The sequence below is a fragment of the Pinus tabuliformis genome, chromosome Q (genome assembly GCF_031772625.1).
Source record: "Pinus tabuliformis cultivar Carrire ecotype Pingquan chromosome Q, CPIR1, whole genome shotgun sequence".
Classification (NCBI taxonomy): Eukaryota; Viridiplantae; Streptophyta; class Pinopsida; order Pinales; family Pinaceae; genus Pinus; species Pinus tabuliformis.
In genome coordinates, this window is record NC_142296.1 from 789282401 (window position 1) to 789295471 (window position 13071).

At 36.4% G+C, this 13071-nt stretch overlaps 1 long non-coding RNA gene across 1 annotated transcript; it reads right to left on the reverse strand.

The window, feature by feature from the left end:
- Positions 1 to 2668: 2668 nt before the first annotated feature.
- Positions 2669 to 3847, reverse strand: LOC149221849 (uncharacterized). The gene is made up of 3 exons (XR_016248884.1): positions 3717 to 3847; positions 3059 to 3136; positions 2669 to 2964 (listed from the first exon to the last, which is right to left on the reverse strand). It is a non-coding gene; the product is annotated as an uncharacterized LOC149221849 (long non-coding RNA).
- Between the last annotated feature and the right edge of the window lie 9224 nt (positions 3848 to 13071).

Here is a 13071-nt window from a genome sequence, read left to right on the forward strand (position 1 = left end):
CAGTTAATCAGAAAAGTTTCTAAGGTCCAAGGTCCAACAAACTTACAAATTATTTCATGCTCCTTCATATGCTCCAACTTATATCTTATCTTCTTAGAGGGGATCTCTAAGAGCTGATTCTTGGGCATGCAAGAGACAAGACCTGGCTATTTGTGTTGTTTTACCTGCAGGATACGAAGGCGAAGCTGCGAAATGTTGCTTGTTAGGGTGTGAGGTCATGGTTTGCTTATCAAGAGTTGCATTCATTGCTTGCTTATCGGTTGTAATACTAGATTTGTGAACTAGTTGTTGAGAAGAGTGATCGATAACCACATTCCTAAAAGAGGGGCTAGTGCTCCCTCCCTGAAGTGGGTGCCATGGGAGCATGAACAATCAATATGATAAGACATTATGTTAGAACCCTAGGTCTAAGACTTTTTGAGCTCTCAGATTGCCATATAACCCATGCTGAAATTGATACATTGTTATATAAAAAACAACAACAATTTTTTTACTAAGTTAAATTTTTATTGAGAATATCATCATGTTAAAATGAATAAAGAAAATATCTCATAAAAAATATTAAGTTAAATTTTTAATAGTAACCTTTTCTTTACTAATATACTTTCTATTTTCAAACTTAATATTTAATATACCTTCCATATTTGAAACCATAATAACTTCCATTTTCAAACTTTAAAATATATATATATTTAATGATATAATAATTTATAACTAATTTTAAAGAAAACATGTATAACAAAGTTATACAGGGAAAAATATATGCTACTATATGTTAAGTGTTCAAAATGTCCTGTACGCCATATTAATAGCCAGAGGGTTGTGATCGCGTTCCCTTAACAAGTGCAACTGCGTAGCGGCAGTCCCTGCCTATAAGAGACTATGCATGCACTCCAGGTAGTTGTGGTTCCATTTTGCATGCACTCCACGTAGTTTAGTTTTGACTATGAATTTTTTTAGGGGGTGAGGTATAAAGTCATGAAAGGTGGGAGTTGAGTCAAGTTTATATCAAGACTAACAAGATGGCAGCGGGGCAGCTAGTCTATTACATAATGTATATTCTATCTTATATCCTGGAGAATAATCTAATTAAAAATTAGTATAAAAATTTATATACAAAAAGCAAAAAATACTTAATATATAATTATTTATCTCTTTTATAAATTTATAAAGATAAATAAATAAAAATAATTTTAAAATTACCAAAAAAACAACATTGTACCATAGCATAAACAACGTGATAATATTATAGTAACGAGAATTCATTTAATATCACTCACTCGTTGTCATTACTAAGAGTTTAATGGAATCCATGAATTTATTATTCACTAAGAGTTCTAAGCAACTGTACATATTTTAAATAAATTTATATTCCATAAATGTCAACAAGGAGAATAAGTTTTGTATGATATGTTTCGAAATGATATCGTTCTCCCGGAGGCACTTTTAATATGTTTTTAAAGCAACATCACGACCTGAAACAAAAGAAAGAGAGCCTTTACAGTTACTACATAAATTTTACGTGGATCCAACCTCTTTGATGTTGACGTGGCACTTTTTGGTTCCGTGGAGAAAGAAACTGTGAAGTGGAGAACAAACGCCCTACCCATCATGCAGAGGCCCATGAGTTAAGTATTGCGTGAGTGAAAAGGACACATCCTATCAAAAGTTTTAGAAGATGGTCGCTGAGTTGTAACTCTATACATATGGCGAACATGCATGAGCCGTGTCCACCATTGACAGTTGTAATACACAATACGATATCAATGCCTGAATCAACAACTTCATTGTTGTTGCCATGAGCCCAATAAAATGTCACCTGAAACAGGAGATGGGTTACTTTACCTTTCGTCCATGGAAAATGCTAGAGAAGCACTCCAGAAAATTCGAGCATAAAATCTAGAGAATCCATGAGTTCAGCTGGAGAATAAAACAACCCAGCTGAAGAATACAACAGTCCAGATGCTTTTGGTCCACTCCTGCCGAAAAGATAATTCAGGCCAATTTGGAAGCAGTTCCAACCCAGCTTCAACTGATTCCAGCAGTTCTAGAATTACACCATATGTACCTCCACACGCTAGAAGGGCTAAAACTACAAATTTGGAACGATGGAAATGCCGAAAAGCTTTGCAAATTCAGAGATAGTGACAAAGCGTTGCAAATTCAGAGACAGTGACAAAGCGATACAATGCCAAAGTATAGATGATTATTTCTTGGAATCAATTAATGGGTTATTGTGGAATCTGTATGTGAAAAACAGGTTGCAACCTACACCTGTAGCTTTTGAACTTTTAGTTTGTACAGAACATTATTCACTGGTAAGAACTTTTATTTACTGGTGCTTTTGAACTTTAGTTTGTACAGAACATTATTCACTGGTAAGAACTTTTATTTTCTGGTAAGAACTTTATATCAAGATTAACAAGATGGCTGCGAGGCAGCTAGTCTCTGTGAAGAGAGCCTTTACAGTTACTACAGAAATTTTATGTGGATCCAACCTCTTTGAATATGACTCATGAGGATCCACATAAAATTTCTGTAGTAACTGTAAAGGCTCTCTTCACAGAGACTAGCTGCCCCTGGACTACTCTTCTTTGCATCAGAAAAACCCTTTACCCCCACGGGCACCAAAACTTTGTCTGAATTTTTCTTGCTGGAATTGCCCTGATTAGTGAAGCTAATTGCATCACCTTGGGGAGGATTGTTAATCCCTTTTCTATCAACCTTTACTTCTTTTATCTCCTTTGAAACTTTTGGGATCTGGTTAATGGGCAGCTTTTCTAGTATTCTCCTCGACTTTCTCCGAGAACCAAGCCAAAGAGATAACATAAAGAGAATTAAGAAAATGAATGTTCCAACAGCCAAACCAATCAGGACCCAGAGTTTCATCCCAAAAATGGATGTCTTCTTGGATAACTGAGCATTCAAGAACCCTCCAGACGACATTTTTAAAGTCTAGTTCCACTGCCAGAGAACAGTAATTTTCAGGCAAGGAATAGGAAGGTAACAATCAACGTTGCATTAAACCAAGCAATGAAGTAAAATGAAATCATCATACCACGAACGTTCTATCAGTGCCAATTGCCAAGGTAAACAGCTAAATTCCCCAGAAGCGCAGCTTGCATCTGCAACCAAACTAGACAGGACACACACTAAACCCATGTTTGAATGCGAACCTTTATAAATATCCCATCACCAGCCAAAATTGCTTTTACAAAATTAAATCTGTGTTATGGTCGATAGGTTTTCACCGATAATAATCTGAAAGTAGAGCTTGTCCGTTATGGACTTTTAGGGAACCTTACTTCAACTTTTAAAACTTACTGAAGCTACATTGCAAGAATAACAATTTATAGGTATAAACCAATTTAGCAGCCCGTGCCTGCACACCCAAATGCTTTTGGCAGGCATAATCAAATGACACTTCCTGATTAAGTATGCATGGTATCGATCTAAGCCTAATCAGTAAAAATAGCATTGGCTATGGTTATGCGCAGAGGATAAAAAGAATTGACAATTGAGTTTAAAACTGTGGCTCTGCTACCTGTAAATTACAAAGTTGAAGAAACAATTTTTCCTTGAATAACGAATCCAAAACTAGGCTCTTGCATTGTTGGGGGCATGGGGATTAACAATGTACAAGCAGCAGTAATTAAAAGACGAAATTCAGCACCATAATATGAAAAAAGATTGCAATTTCGGCAATTGAAAATCACCTCTCAGATATGTGGATTACTCGGGTGGTCGTGAAATGAATGACCGTGCTTGAATTAAGAAACTCCCCTGAGAAAAATATCCCATAGTGCCCAAAGTCTCTGTATTCTGCCCTAATTGCCAGGAACCCCTGAAACATTTGCTAACATGCGCGCATGTATGAAAAATGTGTTTGCTAACCTGAATGAAGATAGATAACCTGAATGAAGATAGAGGGCGGTGAATGAAGATAGATAACCTGAATGAAGATAGAGGGCGGTGGAATGAAGACATGTCGACAGCTGTAAACAATCGTGTCAGTGAACGATGACAAGTATAAGGGTGCTGCGTTCATGCAAGGTCCACACGCCAATTTTGAAACTTAGGATAAATTAAGTTGCCCACACCAAACTAACATCGGGGCAAGTGATGCGGGCAATAAGAGGGTAAATACAAAACTTTGGCTAAATTTTTTTTGCACAGAAACTACCCAACATAAACTTTGGTTAAATACTAAATAACCGGTACAAATTTACGGTCAACACATGAATTAATAGTCAGTCAACCGCCGATCGAACGCTAATAGTCCCTGCGCTGCCGTAGGCAGGGACTAATAATGATACAGACAGGAAGTACAAGGTTCATTGATCGAAAAAGGCATGGATATCCTCATCACCCATTACACCTTTTGAAATTTTACAAGGTTCATTGATTAAAAAAGGCATGGGTTTTAATGACAGATAGTGATACTTTCGCTTGCAACAAGCAGTGCCACGGCATTATTTAAGAGAAACCTCTTCTATAAAGATATCCCTGTGCAATGTGGGATTGTGTGGGTGACACCAGCACGATCCAATGAATGTTGGAACACCACAAACGGACACCCCTCCTTTGAGTAAGCTGTTAACCTAAACATGCTTTTATTTTAGACTGGGATCTTGTAAAAAAAAAATTCCTCTCCTCTCTCGCTGTTACTTTTTGGTGAGCAGAAAAGGAGATCGAAACCGCTACTCATCAAATGTAGTTGATGATACAAAACCATTTTTTTTTGGATATCCTGGATTTTTATCTGTAATGGCCAGGGATAGCCAGAAATAATTCGTAATCTTAGGCTCATAGTATTCAAGAAAATTGAGGACTAGTTTAGGTATATAGCTTAATATTGATGGAGTTAGGTATAAGATTAATATATTCACATACTAATTGGCTGTTGGCATTAGAGCTTGTGCCGTGGCTGCTTATTTGAATTGTTGTATACGTAGTCTGAAACTGTGCCCAAGCAGCTTTCACGTAATTCATGTACTTTTAATTTTGCATTATGCTAAATGTTTGCTTGATTTCAGTGTCAAAACGGGAGATAAAAGAATGCCAGCATTTCAAATTTTCATCGTGTGGAGTTTGGTTATTATCGTTTATGAAAAGAAAAGTCAATTTAGTGTTTATTCGTGGAAATGGGTTGTGTGTTTAATTCTAATTCACACTTATCTCTTTAGAATTAAAATAAAATACTTTTAAATAAAAAATATTTTCTAAAAATATATATTTAAATTAATGTTAATTAAAATCATTATAAATGTGGTTAATTTAATGTCTATTAGTATTACAATTTAATATTAATAAATATAATAAAAATATTTTGATATAATTTTTATTCACAAATAAAATATTTTGACGTTGATCAAAATTAATATAATATTATAACTGTATAAAAATAAAAAAGTTTTATACTTTTACTTATTAATATGAAAAAAATATATAATTCTTATAATTTTTAAAAAATAAATAAATTATTTGAATATGTGTATTAATTATCACTATCGATCTGCATAATTTTTTTTTGTTTTGAGCACATCCTAGCATATTATTCACAAGCTTGCCGAATTTGTAGAGGGGCTAGAAATTATGGATCACAAGCTTGCCGAGTTTGAAGAGAGGGTAGAAATTATGGATCAAAAGCTTGATATAACTCATTTTCAAGAACGATGGAGAGAAGAAGCAAGATCAAAAGCTTGATGTACCTAGCTCCTCCTTTTCAAGAACGATGGAGAGAAGAAGCAGGATGGATTTCGTTAATAATCAGCATGTTTGCTTACAACCTCTCTGTTGAGTTTTCTATGTATCTCCTTTGTCATTCCCTTTTTAGTGCGACTCTCTTTAGGGTAGTTACCCTATGTTAGGCACTTTTTGTCTAATTTATGCTCTCATCCACAAAAATCATCGGAAACAAACTAAAGATCTTAATGTTCAGTTTTTAGTTTGGACATGTAGTGTTTTTTTGTTTGACTTTCTTCAAAGCCAATCAAAGAAAGGAAGTTTCATAATTTATATATATTTTTAAAAATGTTAATATATATATATATATAAACTCTCATAATTTATATATATTTTCAAAAATGTTAATATATATATAAACTCTGAGAATTAAGTCAATTGGTTGAGTTTCCATTTTTAACTATGGAGAGGTTCATTTTTAATTTTTCACCTTTTTTTAACATACTTACGAAATTATCATACAAATGATTAAATAACATGGTTTTACAAAATGAATGATTTATAAAAAGAATGGTAGTTTGAAAATAGGGAATTATGCGAATAAATATATATCAATCACATTTATTAATATAGTTTTACAAGTATTATATATATATATATATATATATATATATATATATATATATATATATATATATATAACCAATGACTAAGCAAGAGCCGATATGTCTCTATTGTCTAGGGAGGGAGTGAAATGACATGCTTAGCTTTTATTAATTAAGTTAAAGGAGTAGGCATTTAAAACTAGTACAACTACATTAAAAATATTAATGTGGCTGATGGCTTCATAAATATAATAAAAAAACTATTGAAACAAAAAAACTATTTGTGATATCCCCGTAAATGTGAATATTCTTTTATTTAATGCATATTTAAACAAACCGGAAACTGATTTAAGTTTTGTTAATGAACAAAGTTCTGTTTTGAAAATCACTAAAAAAAATGCATTTTGTTAATGAATACAATTCTATTTTGAAAATAAATGTGAATATTCTTTTATTTATTGCATATTTAAACAAACTGGGAAATTGATTTAAGTTTTGTTAATGAATACAGTTCTATTTTGAAAATCATTAAAAAAAAATGAGTTTTGTTAATGAATAAAGTTTTGTTTTGAAAATCATTAAAAGAAATGGACTCCTAGAATTTAGACAAGAAAATTGATTTAACATAATTTCATGGAGTAATTACCAAGGATAGTTAGGGTGGGTAGTTATCAACCCTAACTACTCCTAGAGAAAGGTTTTATCCCAAAAAGATCAAGAGGATGGGGATCTCAGATCAGTAAGGGGGATGAGCTATGAAGGAAGAAAGAACTATGTTGTAGGGACAGGCACAAATTGTGGAAGTTAAGTCTGGTTAGGACTAGATAACTATTACAGATCGTTTCTAGAAAAGAAGGCTCAGAAACGGGCAGCTCAAGGGGAGAGAGAGGCGTTGTGGCACAAGTCTCAAGGTTGGGAGGCAAGACGAGTTAACATCTTTTTCATTGCTCAAATAACCAGATAAGTATTAAATCTGGAGAGAATATGTTCTGTTATTAGCCGATACTAGAGTTATTTATGTCTTGTTTAGCTAGTAACAGGAATTTATTTAAGAGTATATAAGGTATAGCATATGCTAGAGTTATTTCAGTTCTAAAAATAGAATTAGAATATTTATTCCATGATTGTTAAGTATTCATTAAGATTACAGAAGCTTTGAATACCTGTACATTTGTAAACAATGAATAAATATTCTTAATTGCGTGGGAATAACTAAAAACAAAGAAATACTCAGCTCAGGTTTCGAGCATAGCAGGTAACAGGAAAGCGAAACTGAGACTAGACTAAATATTTCTTTTAATAATAAGTAAAAAACAACATTCAAGTAGGTTGTATTAGACAGAGAATTACTTGAAACATTAATATAAAACAAAGAACATAACGGAGGAACTTAAGTCCTACAGAAATATTCAGCCTTGACTACACCTGTCTCTAATAAAAGAGCGTAGCTCGAATGTACAACAAATCAAAGGCTATCTAAGCATTCTCAGGAAATGAAAGCTCCTGATAAGTATGATTATAGGAAAATGCATGAGGTTTCTCAATAACTACATTATGATAATACAACAGCAAAAACCATAGAAATACACCTGCAAGAGTACAACTTTAGGAATTTACAGAATTTATAATTAAGAAGAATTTCTTGTTCAAAATATCGCAGATAACAAAATGTACAATGAGACTACACGAAGGTCCCTCGCCTTCTCCACAAGAAGCAAAACAGTAACTGTAAAAAGGAAACAACAAGAGAACAATGGTCTTCCACCTATCTGTTCACATAAATATAATACCGAAACAGTTAATACCCTAGACAACAGTTCCAAGACTCAATATGGCTGAACCAACATCCAAGACCCTAGGACCTATTCTATTTTGCTTAAATAGAAAGAACTCAAATGGGAAACGACTATTCCAGGTGAATATTTCCTCCAAGGCCAAACCCTGGCCAGTTTGGCACAGTCCTCAGACTGACTTAGAGACCCAGAATCCTGTCAAAAGGATTTTCTATGATTCAACCAAATCCGGAACGAGCCATACCAAGGAACAAAAGTAGTGTAGCCAAACAACTAAAGAAACAAGCCTATGAATCATCCCAAACACAAGACTTAAACCTCAAAATCAATATAGACTACGTGTTGGGCCTTAGTTTTGATCTTATTTTGCTTTGAGAAACTTACCTAACCATCTATTTATCATCCATTTTCACTCCATTCATCCCATTTTAATGAATATTTGATGTCCAATCAGGTATTTAGCTTTAATTTGTCAATTTCTAAAGTTTTTATAAAAGTTTGATTTTAAGTGCAATTTTGGCAATTTCAGAAATTCCCGTAATCACTTCATGATTGATATGGATGCAGGCCACTTCAGCACGAATGGGATACATGAATGGAAAGCTTGGGAACTAGGACCAAGCCACCTATGCTTGGTTCCAATAGAACGAGCTTTATTATGCCTATTTGGAGCTAGTCAATCATGACTAGTCATCCAGAAATCCCATCTAAATAGGGTAGTTTTGAGATTCCATGATATTAGTCATATTTTTTGGGATGAGGGTAGTGAATTCGACTTGGATAGATGGATTATAGTAGCTAGGTTTGTTAGAGTGAATGTAGATCAATTTGTTTCATGAGACTCCTTATTTAAGAGCCACAACTTTGATGGCTCATACATTGACTTATTATACTTTTATGCTGTAATACTTTTGGTTTGAAGACTTAATTTGAAGACTTGTGCTATTCTCATTTTGCTGCTCAATGCTATGGATGTGTGACTGATCTAAGCTTCTGATATCATCTTTCAAAGTGTGCAAGGCAAGGGTGGAGGGCCCCCACTCCAAGCTAAGTACACTTCCATGTTAAACTAGTTTTATTTCATTGCAATTTGGTTGATTGTAGCCTTAGTTTTTCAAAGTCTTATTTCAGATTGCTTTATGGTTATGCATAGTGATTGATTTCATTTGTTAATGGCTTATTCATCACTTTATTGATTTGGAAAACAGATGTTCAAGTTGGGCATCCCTTCTACTAAATGATGGATCAAAACTAGTTTCTTTTGTTTACATGCAAGTAGTTTTATTTCCATTTAGATTTAGATATTGAGATGAATGAATTATGATGGAATATCTTATGTGTCTCTTAAGTTAAGAGCTTCTTTCATTTATAATTTATGCATCTTGAGTTTTTGGTTTCAATCTCTAATTCATTAAGTACTAATTGAGGTGAAGGTGGACTTCTTGAGTTCAAGAACCCTTTCAATGTTTTTCTCTTTTGAGCTGATTGAATTAGAGTTATAAGATGTATTTTCTTTAGCTTTTAATCATTTATCTTTCAAGGTTTGGTTATATTAGATCTTCACAAATAGTGAACTTGCCTCAAAGAATAAACAACCCGGATTGATAATAAATAATTGTGTTAGTTTAGGAACATAAATTAGCTCAACACTACGTCTCATACCCGGAACATGTCGAAGGAGCGTTCAGAAGGAGCGATGACTGGGAGGAATCCACCAGGGTCGAAGCCTGCGAACCCTAAAAAAAAAAATGCAACAACAGTCATAACTCCATAAAAAATGATGACAAGAAAAATAATGAGGGGTTACAAGAATTGAAATGCCTTTGCTTACCTAGGTGGCTATCAAGTTCCTCCAGCTCATCGAGGAGCCCTTGGGCATACTCAGTTTTGCCATGATGGAGTCTGGATGCAAATGGGGATAGTAAGGCTAAAAAACAACTGAACTAGCTAGATCAAACATTCCAAACTCAACAGAGCCAAGGGACAGAGCGAAAACTCACAAGGAAACCCTCGGTCAACAGATGGAGTCGAAACCCCTCTCTGCAATAATGTTAGCAGAACCCTCCACAAAAGAATGGCCAATAGACAAACCTCACTCTGCTCCGGACACCGGTTTAAGGTTACCTGCCTCAACCCACACTGTCAGATGAGCAGCTACAAGGGGAATCGTCGATGAGGCATGGTCATCCACGTGGTTGGAGGCCAACTGAAGCCCAGGTCGAAGACCCGCAAAGGAGCGGCCTGGTATTCCTAGGCAGGGACCAGAACCCTTTAATGTTTACCTTATGGATATTTGTACAAGCATACAGATCGCAATACTTAAACATTTATTAATGTAAACAAAGGAAATTAAGGGTTTCGAGTATGGTTAAACCATTTCCAAGTCAGTCTTTATGTATTAAAACTTCGTAATGCAACCATTAGACATAATGTAAGTATTGAACCATATAATAAACGCATATAGTTGAGTTATAATTTAAATCAATGACAATTATGCAAATGTAAACAACAGTCCTTCCAAGTTGTTGATAGACTTTGGTAAATATTTTTTTATATGTATATGTATATCATTAATTACTATGGATGTGTGACATATGGTATCAGAGCGGCTTAGGTTTCTAAACTGAGACCTTTGGGATTAAGAAAATAACAAATTCTGTGATATGCATGTAGGAAGCAGGAACAACTAATATGAGGAGAGCAGGTAATCCACCACTCAGACCCTTTCAGGAGGGAAATCCTGAAGTGTGGGTGCAGTTGGGCGAGGAGCCATAAAACACCGACACAGATATTAGGGAGACAGTACAGGAGTTAAAGGATGAAATAGCTTAGCTACGATGATCCAAGTGGATATTGGTGGCCACCTGCCAAGTCCACTTGGACCCAACCGTACACCATTGGGTGGCTTCACCAAGGACAGGATCTTCGCGTGAGCTAGCAGTGTCACCTTCCATACAACATCAAGCCCTTCACGGATGAGGTATTGTGTGACATTGCTCCCCTTGAAATTTGTGATGTATTATTAGGACAACCATACTTGTGGAAGTGACAAGCTGTGTATGAATCAAGGCCCTATGATGTTATTGTTACTTTGGGAAATAAATTGTATAGGATACCGGAGGTAGCACCACCTACTGCCATCTCTTTGGTTACTGCAAAACAATGCGGTAAGCTCATTTCCAAAATCGAGAAATTTGTTTTCATGATGATACGCCCTCAAGGAAAGAAGAAGACGGTGGCCACAACGTCCAGACAGGGCCCCTCCACATGACAACTACAAATGGAAAAGTTCGTGGAGGAGTACGAGGACATTTTCACCTCCCCTGCTAGGGTTCCTCTGCACTGTCAAGTCAAGCACTCCAATGATCTGACCCCAGGTGTGTCGCTGCCTAATGGACCAATCTATCAGTGCTCCGTTCTGGAGAATGATGAAATCAAGAGGTAGATTCAGGAGCTACTGCAGAAAGGTCACATCCGTCTAAGTTCATCGCCTTGTGGGAGCTCGATCGTGTTGGTACAGAAGAAGGATGGGGCTTGGAGACTCTATATTGACTATCCGGCGTTCAACAAGATCATTGTCCGTAATAGGTACCCGATCCCACAGATTGATGACCTCCTGGACCAACTGAAGGGGGGAAAATATTTCAATAAGATTGATTTGAAGTCAGGATATCACCAGGTACCAATCGAACCCTCGATGTGTGGATGACTACCTTCAAAGCCAAGGAGGGCGTTTTTGAATGGTTGGTTATGCCTTTCAGATTGACAAATGCTCATGCAACCTTCATGAGGCTAATGGATGACATCTTACAGCCATTCACCAACTCATTTGTAGTGGTATGCTTGGATGACATCTTGATCTTCAGCCAGAGTTGGGAAGAGCACCTCCACCACATCCGACAGGTTCTCCAAACATTGCGGCAACACAAGTTATGTGCCAATTTGGAGAAATGCACTTTTGGCATGGCCCAGGTTTAGTATCTGGGATACATTGTTGATGAACAGGGGGTGTATCTGGATCCAACCAAGATCCAAGTCATTCGGGATTGGCCATCTCCAACCACTCTAACAGAGCTTCGCAGCTTTCTAGGTCTTGCCAATTTCTACCATAGGTTTGTGTTGGGATTTTCTCATATCACTTGGCCCTTGAGTCAAGTCACCAGGGGAGGAGGGAAAGAAAAATTATTTTGGTCTGAATCTCAACAGAAGGCATGCACAGAGTTGAAAGATCACCTCTGCTCGGCACCAATGCTCACATTACCAGACTTGCAACAACCATTTGAGGTTGAGACAGATGCCTTTGACTATGCTATTGGGGTAGTCCTTACTCAACACAGGCATCCAATGGCATGTCACAGTGAGACACTTTCAGACACAATCTGGAAGTATCCCACTTATGAAAAAGAGATGTATTCCATTGTGCAGACCCGCCGACAATGGAAGCATTACATTTTGGGGAAGGAAATGGTCATCCACATAGAACATCGACCCCTGCAGTTCATACAGACCCAAGGGAAATTGCAGAATGATCGCCATCAGAAGTGGTCCACATACCTACAACAGTTCCATTTGAACATCAAGTATTAGAAGGGCAGCACCAATAATGTTGTAGATTGCCTCAGTCGACCACCGATCATGGCGTTAACCACCATGCTCAACTCTTGTGGGCACGAGACTTTTGATTAGCCACTTCTCTACAAAAGTGACCCAGAATTCAGCCACACATACCAGACACTCTTGGAGGGTCAGCATGTTCCATATTTTCACCTTTAGGATGTTCTATTATGCCACCCCAGTCACCTTTGTGTTCCTTCAAGCGAATGTGCCAAGATGATTTGGGAAGCACACTACAGTCGAGCTGTTGGGCTTTTCGGGGTCGAGAAAATGGTGGCAGTACTGCAGAAGTATTTTTATTGGTCAAATCTTCGACAAGATGTCGAGAAGTACATCAGATCATGCACTGCTTGCACCATTGCCAAACTGACCAT